Raw genomic sequence first — 17020 nt, forward strand, 5'->3', positions numbered from 1 at the left:
CAACTCCACTGCAACGAGTCCCTTGAAATGACCTGGCAACCCTAGACATACGACCACACATGCTACTGGAACCAATTCTCAAAATTGGTATTTACTGGAACTGGCTGCTGATGGGTAAGTTACTGGTTTCACAGACTTTTTTTTTCAATGAAAAAAATAAAACTAAGCAACATGTGTCGTGGTACAACTAACTGAATCCAATGTTTTCAATGGCTTCAATGTCCACACAGACTTAGGACGAAAGGGTGACATTTAATATGCTGTTCTATGCCAACCAATTGTTTAATTATAGAGTACAAGAAGTGCAGCATATTGCGCATGGTAAATATGAATGGAAACTGTCCGAGCAGGCGGCTTCAGCATCTTTAGAAGCTTGGTTCAAACTAAGTGTATTTTTTTGTTAATACTACACCACAGGCTCAGAACTTTCTGCTCAGCATTTACTGCACTTCTCCTGTGTTTGAGAACGTGGGGAGGTCTTCAAAAACAAAACAAGTGGGTCATGAAAGAGTGCACATCATTTATTTACAGCACACACGCTCCCATGGTTAATTGAAGTCTGGTGGGTTTCACTCTACAAAGAAGTCAAGTCAAAGCAGATGCAGGCACAGTCCAGATGAAAGCACTCCAGTCACACATTATCCCTGCAAACCAAAAGTGATGCACCTCAGTTATGTACCTCAGATATGCTAAAAGACTACAATCTCCCAAGTGATCAACAAAAGATGCAATGTTATTAATGAGAAGGCAATACAAAGGCAACCAAGAACAGAAACTTACCAATACCACCAGCAGAGAATGCTTCACATATGCTAAAGTTTATGCACGTCTGCACTATGGCGTTACATTGCAAACAATGGTTTACAGTAGAGTTAGTGGGAACCCTTTTAGTGGTGGACGAGCAGCACAGCACAGAAATACATGAAAGTCGATGTGCTGGTCGAATGCATGTTTTGGACCTGGTACGTTTCCTTCACTTCACCAGTTAATGTGCAACCTTCCCCTGATCTCCTTATGCTCATCTAACATTCCTCTCCAACACAACAGTCAAGGCATGCAATGTGATAAAAATGTTGAGTATATACAAGTAAATATGCACTTCCAGAGCTAAACCAAGCACACATGCTCAGGTACACAAGCGCTCAATGCATGATGTGCAAGCGATGGGTTCGGCTTGCGCTGGTGGCAAGTTGTCTCTTGGTCCACTTTTCTTTCCATTTTTTTATTGTGCATTTCAATTAAAATAAGAATTCCTACATTCTTTCATCGGCTTCCTTGTTTGTCGGCTTCACGTGGATGTATATACAACTACACGAGTATAACAATGGCTTTGACTTAGTTTGCCAGGGACCACCACTACCAGCATCCTCTGTGGCAAAGCAGCATAGCAAAACTTTCCACAAGTTCAGTCCAGTCAAGACCAGATCATGAAAATGGCATCTTAAAAAAGATGCAGTGCTTGCTTACACCACAAAAAAAAAAAGTATGCATTGTCAAGGAATCCCAACCAGTTTGAATCTACATGTAGGTTACATTTGGAAGGAAATTTGAGAAGTTCACTGATAGAAAAAGTGACAGTGAGGCTTTTAACACTGGTTGTGAAGTCAAATGCTGGCAAACCAAAGTTATGATGAGAAATGCCTTAACAAAAGTGGCTTAGTGGCTTTGAAACATGGATCGAAATAATATGGCTTTAGCCCTTTTAGTGGCAAGATTTCTTTTCTGACACTCCATAGCACTTGCCAGGTTTTCTTCACATGTTATTGAGTGGACATTTCATGCTATGTAGAAGCTGTTTTTTCATCATCGCTTCCTCTCAGTTCAGTAGTTGAGCATTTGTGAACAGTTCGTAAATTCCTTCGTCCGTCATAGCGCAGACGAACTGACATGCCACATCAGTCACAGCTACGACTACCCTTCCAATACTCAGCCCCGCTGTTCTCTCTTTTTCTTCTCTTGCTGGCTCAGCAGGGGCATTTCATGCTACACAGAATCTGGTTCTCAGACGTCGGTTTCTTCCTATTCATAATTCATCAAGTATTCATAAATCGCTGCGCCTGCCTAAGTGAGGACGGACCTGTCACACTTTTTTGCCATGGCTGCCCTGCTGCAACAGAGCACTGAGACATTTGCTCCACCTGCAGTTAGAAATTTAACTTACAAGGTACTTTTTTGTATTAAGATGACCTTTCCATAACGGCACAACAGATACACAATGTTATTTTTTGCACGAGTTACTTTTGGAGTGGTAGGAAGAGCACTGAAAACACAAGACGAGTATACTTGGGAGTGGCAGTCAAATGGTTAACGTCATCACCATATTAGTTTTAACGAAATACACAAGGGGGCGGATGTATTGTGACATGGAGAATTGGCGATCAGTTGAAAAATGTACAAAGTTAGCTTGTATGGTTTCCTTAAGACAGCTTCACAGGAAATGGGGAATCTAATGGTTAATGTGGCCACTAATCAATCCATGCCCTTATAACTAGCATGGTCAGCGAGGCACTCTACAGTGATTAAACAATGGTGCAACAGCTGATAGTGACACCACATTATTCACATTGTCATCAATTTACAAGACTAAGCAATGTAGGACATGGTTCTGCAATAGTCACGTTATGCTGAAAGCTGCAACGCATGCAGAATGGTGAGCGACACTGAATAACCTGCACGGCGAAATTTTTTTTGCCACCTTTATGTACAGCTTGTGAATAATAATATCAAGCCTGTTCCATTTGCCTGCACCACCTGAACCAGTTCACAAAGTGCTGCACCCTGCCAATTGTTTCAATGGTACAGCAATGGCACCCTCTGAACCATGCCATTTGTCCCAAAAGGTGCAGAGCTGGTTCCCGATTTTTCTGCACCTTCTCTAGTGTTGGTGCAGAAGTATAGGGGCAAAGCAGCAGTGCAGCACATGATGCAGCCCACCGACACGAACACTGTCGAAACCCCGCTGACGCACATCTCCTTTGTCCATGGAAGTGCAAAGTGTATTCATGCATCAGAGGCTAATCATACTTGAGATTTGGGACCTCTCAAACTGATGCAGTCGGCGCACATTAGTTGGACAAAACATAATGCCTGCACTTCTGAAATTGAGCTGCATAATCACTGAACTACTTGTGCACTGCCATGAACTGTTTCACAGTGATATGCAGGTGAATCGAACAGACCCATCGTTAAGGGAGCTCTGTTCCTAAAGAACACACCAGTACCTGGGATACTCACCTAATCACTCTTCTTTGGGTTGTTTACAGACAGGTAGTGGTACAGAACCACCAGGAGAAACAAGGATACCCCGAGGGCATTTGCGAAGACAGCCAGTTGGATGTCGGTGATCATGGTGACCTGCATACAACGTTACAATGGTCAGACAGCATTGAAGCTGTAACACAAACCTAATACCTTATTTGTTTGTCTTTTCCTTCATGATTGCCAATAAGTTCAGAGGGAAGCATTGGTTTAAGAAGGTTGCAGAAAGCCTACACACAAAGAAAATTTATTAAATGGAATGAGGCAGAACATCAAAGAGTCTACAGTACTTTTGCATTTTAGTAATACTATCTAGGTATTTATGGAGGTTCCAGTGTGAAAAGAACATCTAATCAATAATTTTAACAATTGGTGCATAAGTGCATGTTGGGAAGTGCCTTGCCACATGTTTCAAATTCGTCATGCCCAAGTTGCAATTGTTTCATTTCACTGTAAGAAGTGAGGACATGTAATGGATTGGAGCACAAATCGGGCATTCCCCTTCAAATATAATAATAATATTTGGGGTTTTACGTGCCAAAACCACTTTCTGATTACGAGGCACGCCGTAGTGGAGGACTCCGGAAATTTTGACCACCTGGGGTTCTTTAACGTGCACCTAAATCTAAGCACATTTTCCCCTTCAAACCATGCCATGTAATGATACAGTGTTGGAATGATGAAAAACATTGCCATTATTTACGACACATTTGTACACCGCATTAGTTAACATGTAAGAAAAGTAAGAACTGTTGGAAGTAAAAAGAAAAAAAAATATTGATGTTGAAGAAAGTATGGCACGAAACTTATTACAAGTGTGAGCATAACACATCTTTGGCAGCGGTGGACCCATTATACAAATGTTCATTCAAACGTACAATAGCATGTGGCACGGAACATTATTAAACATTTGTATTGTAAAAAAAAAAAAAGGAGAGAGAGAGAGAGAGAGACCACTATAGGCTATGATGATTCTGCAATGCAAGTGGGTGTTCAAACTTGTAGACATTAAAGTGTTCTTGCTTTCCTTTACCTGGCAAGGGATTCAATATAGGCACCATGAAGTATATTCCGCATAAACAAGTGAACAAATAGTGAAAATTATTCCAGGTCTATGGCGTCCAAAATGATTAAAAACTGCTAGTTTACGGAATACTAATAATAAAGTTCACGCGAATGCGTCTTGGTCTACGGCCCATTACGAAAAATTGGTCGAGTTCGTTCAACGCGTTTGGCTTAACAAGTTGCTAGTTACAGCAGCAAACCATGGACTAAGTTCACTGAGATATTCTGTTTATTGAGCTTAGTTTCTCGTAGGAGCTATGTTTAGCAAATACGTATGTAATCGTTTGTTTCCTGCAGTGATGTTTGAAGACAGCACTGCTAGTAAGCTACCTACTCGAAATGCCTCTGTTCTGGGTATGACCACACCGAAGTGTGAAGAAAACCAACACGCTGTCAACAAATCACAAGCATGTATTCTACACAGGCAGTGCGTGAGCAGGAAAGGTGTCAGGAAAATTAGGCTGTAGACCTAGGTTAGAAATATAGCACACAACCAGCTAACACAAATCCAAGCTAGAGATACATGCCAGCGAAGCACCGGTCTACGTGTCGGCCAACACGGCAACTCCCTCGCTTTCGCCAACTTCCACTGGCAACAGGCGATTAGGCATACGTATAACGACAGTGATCAGGGAAAATACCTGACGCTAAAGACTTCTGCACTATTACAAACCTGGATATTTGCGTGGAAAATCCAAGCAAGCGCTCTCCAAAACAAATCCTTCGCTGCGCAACGTCACCACGCCGGCACGAGCACCTCGAAATTGGATTTCACCGCTCTTTCTGCGCACGCGCGAGGAGCAGTGGTTGCGAGAGAGAAATGTGGGGACTTTAGGTGCTCAAAATTTCTCGTCATTTAGGTACTACGGGGAAGAAAACCGTTTGCTCCGTTTGTCCCTAGCCGAGCTTGCTGCAGAGAATCGACAGGATGCGTGACCGGCAAGGCGAAAAAGCCGCGTCCGAGGTGAGTTTGTTGCTATTTTGTTGCGACGGTAGCATATTAAATTTTGTAGTCGCAAGGGGATACGTTTGGAAGTGAGGTGTCTTCTCGGATGACTTTAGTGGCAAAGCATTACGTCGTGCCGATGCATTGTTCATTAGCGTCGTTGATCAAGGTCAGCATACCACACACTGCAGGGGAATTGCGGGAACGGAAACAGTTTATGAATTAACTGCCGTGCCGATGCATTAGTTCTTAATGTAACTGAGCATACAACACACTTGGAGATTCGTGGGAATAAAAATTTTGTACTCTGTATGTGTATGTGTGTACTTGCGTCGCCATGCAATCTGAGCCGTAGATCGTTGAATAATCCCGGCTGTTACGATGTCTAGCTCATATACGGGGCGCTCTGTGTGGACGAAACAAGGGCTCAGATCGCTACAACCGCATGCGAAATACTCTGAATGCCTGCCAGTACACTTGTTCGGCGTCTCCGTGCTTGTACTGCGGCAGGAGACGTGACGGCAAGTGGGCACGTATATCATAGTGGCCGCTTTCACTCTTGGTATACTTTGCCGCAATACAATGCGCATGCTTCATTGCTGGCTTCGAAGCTGGCTTTAGGCAAACGGTATTATGCAACGCTCGAGCCATGTTGTCCGTCACTGCGGATAGAAAACGCATACACGTTCAACCTATTTGAGCTGCATCATTTTTTCGATGTTTAACCCTCTGTACTAAATGAAGAGCATAACGTACGCTTGTGTGGGTGATTTAAAAGATTGATAAAAAGCCTGGTAACATGTGCAGTCAGTCAAAAAACACTATTTATGCAGGCGTCCACGCTCCTGTAAAAAAAATGCAATTCAGTGATGACCCTCTGCAGGTGGATCCGCACCTATATAAACACAGCCGGCTCATCAATCACAAAGTAGGAGCTGAAAAGAAATTTTTAATGCTCATTACACAGCGATTCATTTGTGGTCAGCCAGTGACAAACGCATTGCACGAAACAGTGAGACTTCGTTTAATCCGCAATGCTTATGTGGCGAACAGGAGAGCAATAACATTTCTAGCAGAAAATGCTTGCTCCTTGGCATCCGATCTCCTTATTCATTTGCTACTTTCTTCAAATTTTTCTTTTTATGTGATGCTCTTGCCTTCACACACTGTCAGACTTCTCCTTCATGCGTTTCCTTAATACTCCTTCTATCCGCTTCTTGCTCGACATACCATGCATGCCTTCAGTCATGTCCAATTGATCGATGCAGTCTTGTCCTTTTGTCTCTCTCCTCCAGAACCTGCAACTTTCGACAACCACTCCCCAGCATTATTTTGCTTCTTTTTGTGATGGTGCCTGGCTATCTGTTGCTGATGCCACACATTCATTTTGCAATGGTTTATTCCACAAAATTCATGCAGAAGTGGAAACACAGATTACACTTCATTCTTCACCACAGCTTACTATGTCTGCATCAAAACTTGATATTACCTACACGTCTGCACTGTCTTTGTGTCTTCCTTTGCAGCTGTAGGTCACTGCATGAGCAGAAAAAGATTTTGTTGCTTAATGTTCATGTGCTTAAGCAGGCAATGTAGTGTACTTGATTTTCACAATGCTTAACTCAATTGGTGGTATGCCTGCACTATAACATGCACAAACTGAACAGCATATCCAAACAAGAAAATTGCTAGCCTATCACAGTTAGGTTGAGTCATTTGAATGAAAGTTGGGACAGTTTTTGTATGGGATGGCTGATGGCATTCAGGCTCATCATGTCATCCTCAAAGTGGGAGCAAAAACGCAGTACATGTATAAAAGATGAGCAGTTTTATTGGATTGTGGTGCTTTACATGCACCTCACTTCAAGCACAATGATGTCTTTGCGTGTCACCTGTGTCGATATGAAGCCACTGCAGCTGGTGAGCAATGTGCTTGCAGATGGCACTGGCTACATTCCTTTGGAAAGGCATCATGTTGCACAATGTAGTGAAGATGAAGGCTTTTAAATTAATGTGTACTTTACTTTTTATTTACCTCTCACCTACTGTTGCCAACACAAATGATGCCTCCTGGTAAGCCGAATGCCTGTGAACATTGCAAGGCAAAGTGTCAGGCAACCGTTTATAATCTTCAGCATAATGCTGTAGAAGGCGGCCTTCTGGTTTGTATACATGAAAGCACCAGGAAAGCAAGCTAGATAGGCTAAAGACTAGCTGACTTGACAGCTCTGTACAGCCTGTACTGCTTACAGAAAGCAAGTCAAACTGGTCATGGGAGCTATAGCAGCGGCATGCAAATAGAGGTTTGTATTACCTGTAGTACATATACATAGCCTTTCTTTCATGAAAAATATGTTTGGTCACTTTCCATTAACTTTACCTAGTCAGGACATGCATTATCACTTAAACTGCTTAGTCTTCAAATAAAACAAGCATTTTCTGCATAGTAACTTTTACTTACATGAAATATGTGGTCGTGTTGACCTGCAGAAGTGTACAGAATACATAAAATCTTGAAGCACTTAAGCAGAATTTATAAACAATGCTAAATTTAGGTGGACTGACAAACTGGACTCTACAACACAGATAATATAGGGCACTTTCAAGACAGTTTCTTGATGGCCTACTACCTAGAAGGTATTTAGAACAAAAACAGTGTCAACTGATTGGAACAGACACAGTGCTCACTTACGACTCAAGGTTTTTGTGTGTGTGTGTGTGTGTACAGTAATATATACAAGGTGGGTTCAAAAAGAAACCGAACTTTTGAAATAGCGTGTCAATCAGCAGAGGGAGCGCGCTGCGGCTACTGAGCGCATGTAGCGGCAGGTTTAGACAACAAACTGCCATTCGCCGCGTTTCGCTCTGGCTGTTATTTGGCGAGCTACAGCCGCTGAAGTGAGCACATGAACAAGCTGCTCTTCGGATTGGTGCCAAAGTGACAATGAAGGAATTGGAAGAACAGTGTGTGTGTGTGAAGTTCTGCTATAAACTTGGGAAAACTTTCACAGAGACATTTCAGTTGCTTAGCCAAGCATACGGGGAGGACTATATGAGTCGCACGCAGTGCTATGATTGGTTCAAGCGTTTTGAAGAGGGAAGAATGTTGGTCGGTAACGATCTCAAGCCTGGACAACCTTCCACATTCACAGATGATGACCACATCGAGAGAGTTCGAATTATGATTCGTGGAAATCGTTGTTTGACTGTTTGAAAAGCCGCTGATGACGTGGGTATTAGCGTAGGATCATGTCATGAAATTTTGAGTGACAAACTTGGGATGCGTCGTGTCAGTGCAAAATTTGTGCCACGTTTGTTGTCTGGTGCACAGAAGCAGACCCGTGTTGAAATAAGCCAGGAAATGCTTGCCGCTGCCAATGACGATGAAAACTTTCTTAAGAACATCATAACAGGCGATGAGACATGGGTTTATGCCTACAATGTTGAAACGAAAGTGCAGTCGTCGCAGTGGGTGGCCAAAGGTTCTGTTCGTCCAAAAAAAGCACGCATGAGTCGGTCAAAAATGAAAGTGATGTTGGTTGTGTTTTTTGACTGCAAAGGCATTGCCCATCAGGAATTTGTGCCACATGGTTAGATGGTAAACAAAGAAGTTTGCCAGGGAACCCTAACATGTTTGAGAGATTGTGTGTGCAGTAGGAGGCCTGAATTGTGGGAAAATCAGGCTTGAATGTTGCATCATGACAATGCCCTGGCTCACATGTGGCTCCTTGTCTGCAGCTACTTAGCGAAACACCACACTCCTTTTGTGCCCCACCCACCATATTCTCCGGACCTAGACCCTTTCCAAATCCTAGAGGAGATCCAGGACAATGCGAGAAGAGACCTGCATGCCATTCCAGAAATTGCATTCCAGGAGGCTTTCCAAAAAATGGAAGAAAGGATGGGAAGAGTGCATTGCCAGTAGAGGGGACTACTTTGAAGGGGACAGCACTGAAGATGTACCATAAGCAGCAAAGCTGTTATAGCAAAAGTTCGGTTTCTTTTTCAACACACCTCATATGCATGGAAAGGGTGGGGTTCAAGGCAGGTGCAACAACAACACCCAATGTGAGGTCGAATGTAGAGTTTAATGTCCAAACCACAGCAGTAAGCTGGTAACTTTTAAATGGTAAGCAGAACAGTAATGCTACGGGAACTGTCATCCCCTTCATAATTGTAACAACCGTCGGAATATTGAAGTGTCTTTTCAATGTCCCATTAATTTCCACTATTCTCATTCTAAATGGGCAAATGCACCTCCATTCATTTACCATAAGACATATCAAGAGATCAACCCCAATAATGCTAGTTCTTTCTAGGTAGCTGAAGCAAAATAGCATTTCGTTCAGTCAGTATTGATGCAAGTTTTCAAACACTCCTATCATGAAATAGCTCAGTTGTCCATCTTGAGCAAGGCAGTTATTAGCTGGTATAATGTCAGAATTTGTTTATCATTTACTGGTAGACCTGCTGATGATAATGTAAGCAGAATGCTGCTGAGACCAATGAGAAAGTGTGAAAAAGAAAATAATTATAACATTGTTCCAGCCATCATTCCCTAAGGTGTCCACCCTGCCCCATCGTAAGCAATCACTTCACATCCCAGCCTGCATATCTTGCGCATTTCTTTATTTCACTTTTTCTCTATTGTGTAGGACTGGCCATATTAGCTTAAAGCACTAGAAATCAATAACAATGACATCAGCATTGCCGCTGAGGAAAGACTGAAGTTAAAGAAAACAGAACAAAATCGTACAAGGAAAGTAAGGAACACACACGAGCACCTATTCACAACTGGAAGTTTATTGGTGAAAAAACAGGTACAACACAAATTGATAAGGAAAAAAAATGTTCACGGAAAAACTGTACATGTGTAACAGAACCTTGTGGGTGCATAAAGAAAAAAAGACTAAATGTTAACCTCATCACCCAAAGGGTCCCTGAAACTATTTTAGTTGTGTGTTACCTACACGTACACAGTATCTCTCCTCGAATGGTTACTCAAAAAAGCTTCATGTCACCATGCTATATAAAGAGCTGCAAGTGGTTAAAAATTACCCTCCTCTAAAGCCTTTCCTCTCCAATGTCACTTTTATTCTATGTGGCCTTGGCTATGTCCTGCCTCATTGGACACAACATCGTACAATGACAGTAGTGTTGGCTACTTGCAGTTTACTTGAACCTAGTGTGTTCCTGTGTCACTTAGAGATGCAGCTTTTTTTTGTTATTGTGGTGATGAAGGCCTCAAAACGAAGTTTACATAGAGCGCTTATGTTTTGTACAGTGTGCAGTCGCGGTAACTTACTCTCTGCACTCACCTGCAGTACAAGAATATAAGTGCAATAGATACAGTGCAAGTTTCTGCCACCACATGTACCCCTCTGCTGCTTTGCTTTGGTTGCTGTTGTCACTGTGCTATTGTTAAACATTATTGCATTCTTTTTCACTTTTTGCCTGCACATCTACAGCCTGGCACATCTATAGCAAAGCCCTGATTTTTTGGGGAAACTTTCTAATTCATACCTTCCCTACCACACACATACAAATGTACTATCGACCCAAAAAGTTAACGAATGGAGGGATCTCACAAAAAGCTGAATATCTCCGCAGCCTCAAAACGAAGCCTGGTATTCCCATTTCCAGCCTCTACTAGTATATGCGAACATTGTGATGTACGGTTTTACTGGCTACTTTTAAAGGCTGCTCGGATATTTAGCGTTTTCTGAGATCCCGTGGTCCGTAAACTTTCTTAGTCAATAGTATGTGTGTAGACAACAGTGGCAGACAATCTGCTATCTCAGGCAAGTCTACCATTGGACTCAAGAAACATCTACATGTCTTACATTAGTGTGTTTACTTTTACAGGTACATCAATTACTGTGCCTTCATATCCTACTAAAAATAAGCTTAATGAGGAGGCTTGCTTTGCGTATTCTTAATGATGTCATGTGGGAAGCCAATACACTTCATGAAAAAAGATCACTTGTTCGTTCTACTAGAGGTGGCTCAAAACCTGGGAAGTGGTGCCGCTGTGACATCTAGCAATGGTGATGTTTAATACCCAATAATTACACAATTTATGCCGAATACCTAAATTTTATTTCATCATTCATCATTAGTACAGATGGAGGTCCCAGAGTTACAAAAACTGTCAGTGGGACCTATTAGTAGTTAATATAGTAATGAATACATTATGGCAACATAGCAGTGATACACATCAGAATACACGAAGTTAATGAAGCAAGTAATCAAATACAAGGAAGGTGCTTACAAATGCAAGCAAATGAAATAGATTATGTGTATGAATAAATAAAAATGTAGTAATTGGCACGTTATGGAAACATAGGGATGACACATATCAAAGAACACAGGGTTAATGTACGAGATAATTAGAAACAAAAATATGCTTACAATATGCAAAGTACAAGTGAAATATATATTGTGCGACAAAAAACTTAAAATTTCTAAAAATATGGAAGGAAAAAATAAAGACAATGGGATATAGAGAATAAAAGCGATACATTAGGCAAGTACAGAAGCACTGAAAGTGGTAAAATAAATTTGTATATAATATATGTTCGTAGTAATGAGTCTGTAGCCAGTAGTGTCGATAGTAAATATTTCTTCATATCTCTCTTGAATGTTAATGTTGTGCGGCAGGCTTTAATAGGGGGTGGTTTAATTTAGTGTTTAATCACCATAAAAGAGCAGTAAACATTGACAATTAGTGTTTATTTGAGGAAGGAAAGAATTGTTAGAGGAATGTCTCGTATTGTTAGTGTTGGTAAGAGCAGATATATTAAATGCTGAACCCTTGATGATCACCAGAAGGTACGCTACTGACGGTGCACTTGCACAAAACTCAAAATAATTTCAGAGCCCTGAAAACGAAGCTTTCTTTTCCCTACTCGTCAGGTGTTTCACAATCTGCACTGATGGTGTTCTTCTCGAGTATGGCTTGTGCTGTGCGAATGTTCAAAATGTCAAATGTAAATCAAATAGTTGTTGACCATTTGGACTTGTATTCAATTGGAGAACACGCAATTAGAAGTTATCAAATCTTCCTTTCTGTCAATAATTACACACACTAGAATCTTTAGGGAGAAAGTCAGGTGCATGTGGTGACCATTCTCAAAGGGAACTGCAGTTCCTGAGTGGACATATAGAGCAGGTACTTTTTTGCTTTGCTTAGTAATTTCTAGTCGCGCAGTAGGGATGCCTCGCCTTTAGGCAACCAACAGATTTGTTTTCTCAATTGAGGCTGTAAAAATTATCATTTGGACAATGTGAACATGTTCCTGATGTCCTCTTGGTGCGGCAGATACTATTACCTTTCAGTCACTCTCATTTACAAACTTATCAGTTGACCAGAAGCCTGGTTGTGACTGGCATTACATGTGTCAAACAATCTAAAAAACATCTCTTCTAAAGCTTTCCGCGGTTTCTTTTCCACCTCTCGAGTTTCAAAACCCGCCATAATGCCTTTGGCATTGTGTGCTGCTAATCCCAAGGGCGCGGAATCAAATTCCGACTGCAGCAGCTGCATTTCCACGGGGAAGAAATGCAAGAACACCTGTTTACCATGCATTGAGTGCACATTGAAGAATTCCAGGTGGTCAAAATTAATCCGGAGTCCCCCACTATTGTGTGTCTCATAATCATGTCGTGGTTTTTGCACATAAAACCCCAGACTCACCTCTTGTGTCCCCTGTAAGTAGCATTGATTACACGCATTTAAGGCCATACTGCTCCACTCAAGGCCCATGTGTAGTAGGGGTTTTCATATTCTGATATTTCTGGATAGAATTAAATATGGATATTTGACGAAACTGACCTATTGAATATTGAATAACAAATATGTTCACATTTCAGAGAAGTGTGGAATATTTTTGAAAAAAAAAAAGAAACTTTACATTGCAAGGGTGGACTTTTAACATTGTTGGTACAACATTTTTTTAGTGCTTAGCGCAGAAACCATACACAAGACAGACGAGAGAAGAGACCACACACAAGTGGTACTTTCAACGATTTATTGGAAGTTGGATCACGGGTTTATACATGCAAGCATTTGCTAGCATTCTTGATAAACCTGGCCAGATTGATGCTATATTCCTGTATTGCAGACAGAAAAGCATTTGAGCTTGTTTGACACTCAAAACTAATTGAGAAGCTCGAAATCACAAATCTTCTGCCATACTTAATTGGCTGAATCTCTGCATACTTAACTAAGCACAAACAATTTGTCAGCATAAGCGATTGCCCTTCCCATGAAGTGCTAGTTACTTCCAGTGTTCCTCAAAGCAGCATGCTTGGCCTCTTGTCATTTTTAATATATATTAATGATATAGAAGTAGTCAGTCACCCCTTTTAAGTAAAGTTTTGTTGATTTTTTATTTAATGAAATATGTTTCTGTTAGCCCAAACTTCTGTTATTTCAATCTCAAAATTGGCCTTCGTCAGATAATTCGAACCTCACTGGTCAGATTCGCCCAAATACAGCTGTGTTAAGCGCTGAAGCATATGCAACTTACTGTGGTGAAGCATACCAAGAATGGAAAAGGGCCACTGTCACAGGACATAGCACGTGTTCCTTGATTATACAGGCATGCAGTCTCCTGTCACAGTAGGAGCACCTAGCCACCTAATAAGCATACTGGCAGCCATTCAGAGCTGTTTCTTACGTTTCAGTGGTGATTTGAGTCCTTTTTTCACCTTCCATGCATGTCTCGTATATGAGACCATTAATGAGGCCTAGTATGTGTTCTTTAAGTAAATGTGCCGTGCACAGAGAAGTGGAAAACAATCATGTGTTTTGGGAAAGCTAGCAAAAAGGAAGGCAGTAAGTTGAAAAAACTGCGATAAGCCGAGGAGATGTTAAAAGCCAACAAAAGAGTGTGAATATATCAAACTCTGAAGGCCTGCCCATACACCTATTAGGCGTCTTGGTGCTCATACTGTGACTGGAGACTGCACATGTGCATGTACGTAAACTAGGGAACACGTGCTGTCTTGCAACAATGGCATCTTTCCCTGCTTGGTATGGTTCTATGCATAACATGGCTGTATTGCAGTGAAGCTAAAATTAAGAAAAGTAGTAAACTAGGCGAGTTGGTAGCTGTTGATGGTTGCAGGTGTAGCGCTAAACTGAAACGCGGCCAAAGTTAATTTTAAAGGCAAATACTGTAAAGTGAAGCAATGGCATGTTTCAATGTTCTTTTATGCCTTTTGTTCAATTCAACCAGTCTCAATGGTCCCGTCAGGATCAATTAACGGGCATGCCTCATAATCAGAACTGGTTTTGGCAAGTAAAACCCCAGAGAGGTGATCAAATTAATGGAAGTCGATTGTATATATGGCTCATGAGTAGAGCCACCACTGTCTAAAACCGGTACAACAAGAAAACACCAAGAAACCTAAATGATCCATTGCAAATGCAGTCAACTTTCATGGCATGCGCAAATAATCTAACTTTCTCACGGACAATGATAGTGATAGTTCACTGATACATTGGTCAGCGGCCGAGAGGATTTGCCCAGTTTCTACTATTAATTTTACACACTTGTGCTTATCCCTGTATATAACAGCGGTGTCATTTAGAAGAGGGCGACATGGACATGTATTGCAATGCAAAGCAAGAAAATCATCACCTGATACACTATATTTCTGTGCTCTCTTAAGTGCTCATTAATGCATCTTCCGGTTTGGCCTATGTAGCATCTACCGCATGACAGTGGAATATGATAGACCACTCCTACAGCGCATCCGACGAACTCATCTTTGCGATTCTACCGCAAACCGGCTTTTTTGTCCTTATTGGGTTAGTGGTTTTACACAAGGTGCTTAGCTTATTTGGAGCTGAAAAAACACCCGCACATTACCTTGGCTTCCTATCTTTTTCAGGCTATGTGATATCTGGTGTATATACGGAATCACAGCGGTTTTCACCTGGTCACGGCTGCTAGCTCTTGCATTTGCACGGAGGCATCGTCTCGAACGTTCCTGTTTGAGCAGCCTTTCTGCCGTTGACACCAACACATGGTTAGGGTAACCAGCCTCCTTAAGACTTGCAGCCTGTTGCTGGAAACTGGTTTTCATCAGGATATTTTTGAAACACATGTTAGTTACGAAGGGTTTAAGATTGGGCTTGTTGATAAATTATGCTTCAAACTCAGGTTAACAGCGCAAAGCCACCAGAAGGGATAGAAGAGAGAACGGAGTGCTGAACTTCCAACTGTTTATTTTCTTTTCAGAAAGCATCGCTATTTATAGTCACACAATAGCCCACCAACCATATTTAGAACGCCACGACAAAGCCACACAAAATTCAACGTGGTGATAGCCCGAGGTGTCTGATCTCCTCGTCAGTGAGAGCAATAGAGGGGTGCTGATTCAACCATTCTGTAAACGTAGAATTTCTCCCGCTTTGATTATCTCACGTGTAACATGGTCTCTGTGTTTTGCAACGATAAAACATGTTTTGAATTTCGGCCTACATCCACATGTGCAGCAGTGGGCAGAAAGCCATCCCTATTAGTTAGTTATGCCCCTATTCACCAAATTCAAATGGGCTGAACGAAATTGGAGAAGGGGTTTCTTAGCTCATGGACTGTAAGCCCAGCAAGTCCTACTATCAGTAGAGATGAACTGAAAGTCAAGAAACTGAAACGTATTGCACTTCAAGAGGTCTCAAACACTCGCAAAAAATCTTAGACATCAGGACATTTTTCTAGAAAACTATTACTAGGGAAATCCAGATACACTAAAAAATTGTTGACAAATCTAAAAGCTCGCTGAAAAACTGTTAGTCCCGTGAGGTGGTCATATATGTGCCTATCTAATTGTGCTAAATATAGGTTGCTAAAGACAGGAGCCAGACACAACCCTATGCAAATGCCTTTCTTCTGCAGATGCAGCCTATTGTTCCACTGTGCAAATGTTGACGACATGTAAAAACACCATAATTCTAAATACCCTTCTACTGAAACAACCTGCTTCCTGTGAAAGCCTTACGGCACCATATTTGTCAATACAATCCTCGACACATTGAATAAGGTCATTGAGCAGGATAGAATAATATAATTCTCTGACCTTAGCTGAGAAGGCCTTGAAGCCCTTTTTACCGTGAAACCTAACAAAATCAAGGATTTGTCAGAACCTTTTACAAGAAACTGGTCATCAATCTAACGTTCAGCTTTGAAACCAGGTACAGGGCAGCTTGCTTCTGCCAGGTACTCCTTTTGAAAATTATGACCTGAAAAGGAACATCCTCCTTGTGCACTTACTAAAAATTACATCTCTGAACTTTTCCTTAGTTTATCGAGATTAAACTTTCTGTAAATTTCACTTGGTTTCGCTGCTGCTTTCATAAGTGATACATGCTTGCGCTCATTCAACACTGCAGAAATTGCTTGACTGGCTTTTTCCAAGAAACATTTAAAGGAAAAAACTGCAAAACCACCCTCTTTGTCAGCTGGTATAACACACAATGAATTATTCTTCAGGTAACACTACACATTTTACAGGTAACTTAGAAGGTTGGGGCTTACATCGTAACAGGGCATCTAAACCTTCCGAGTTCATCCTCACACCATCTTCTTGCGGGGCTCTTCTGGACACTTTACTTATGATGGACAGGGAAGTTCCGGTTTAGTCCAGCTGGTAGCTTGGGCAAATTTTGGACTGAGGCCAAGAACTTTGCACACACTGTTGGGAAGGATGAAACCTTCAGAAACGTAGACATCACTTGTTGCT

This window comes from Dermacentor variabilis, chromosome 9 (assembly GCF_050947875.1).
Source record: "Dermacentor variabilis isolate Ectoservices chromosome 9, ASM5094787v1, whole genome shotgun sequence".
NCBI lineage: Eukaryota > Metazoa > Arthropoda > Arachnida > Ixodida > Ixodidae > Dermacentor > Dermacentor variabilis.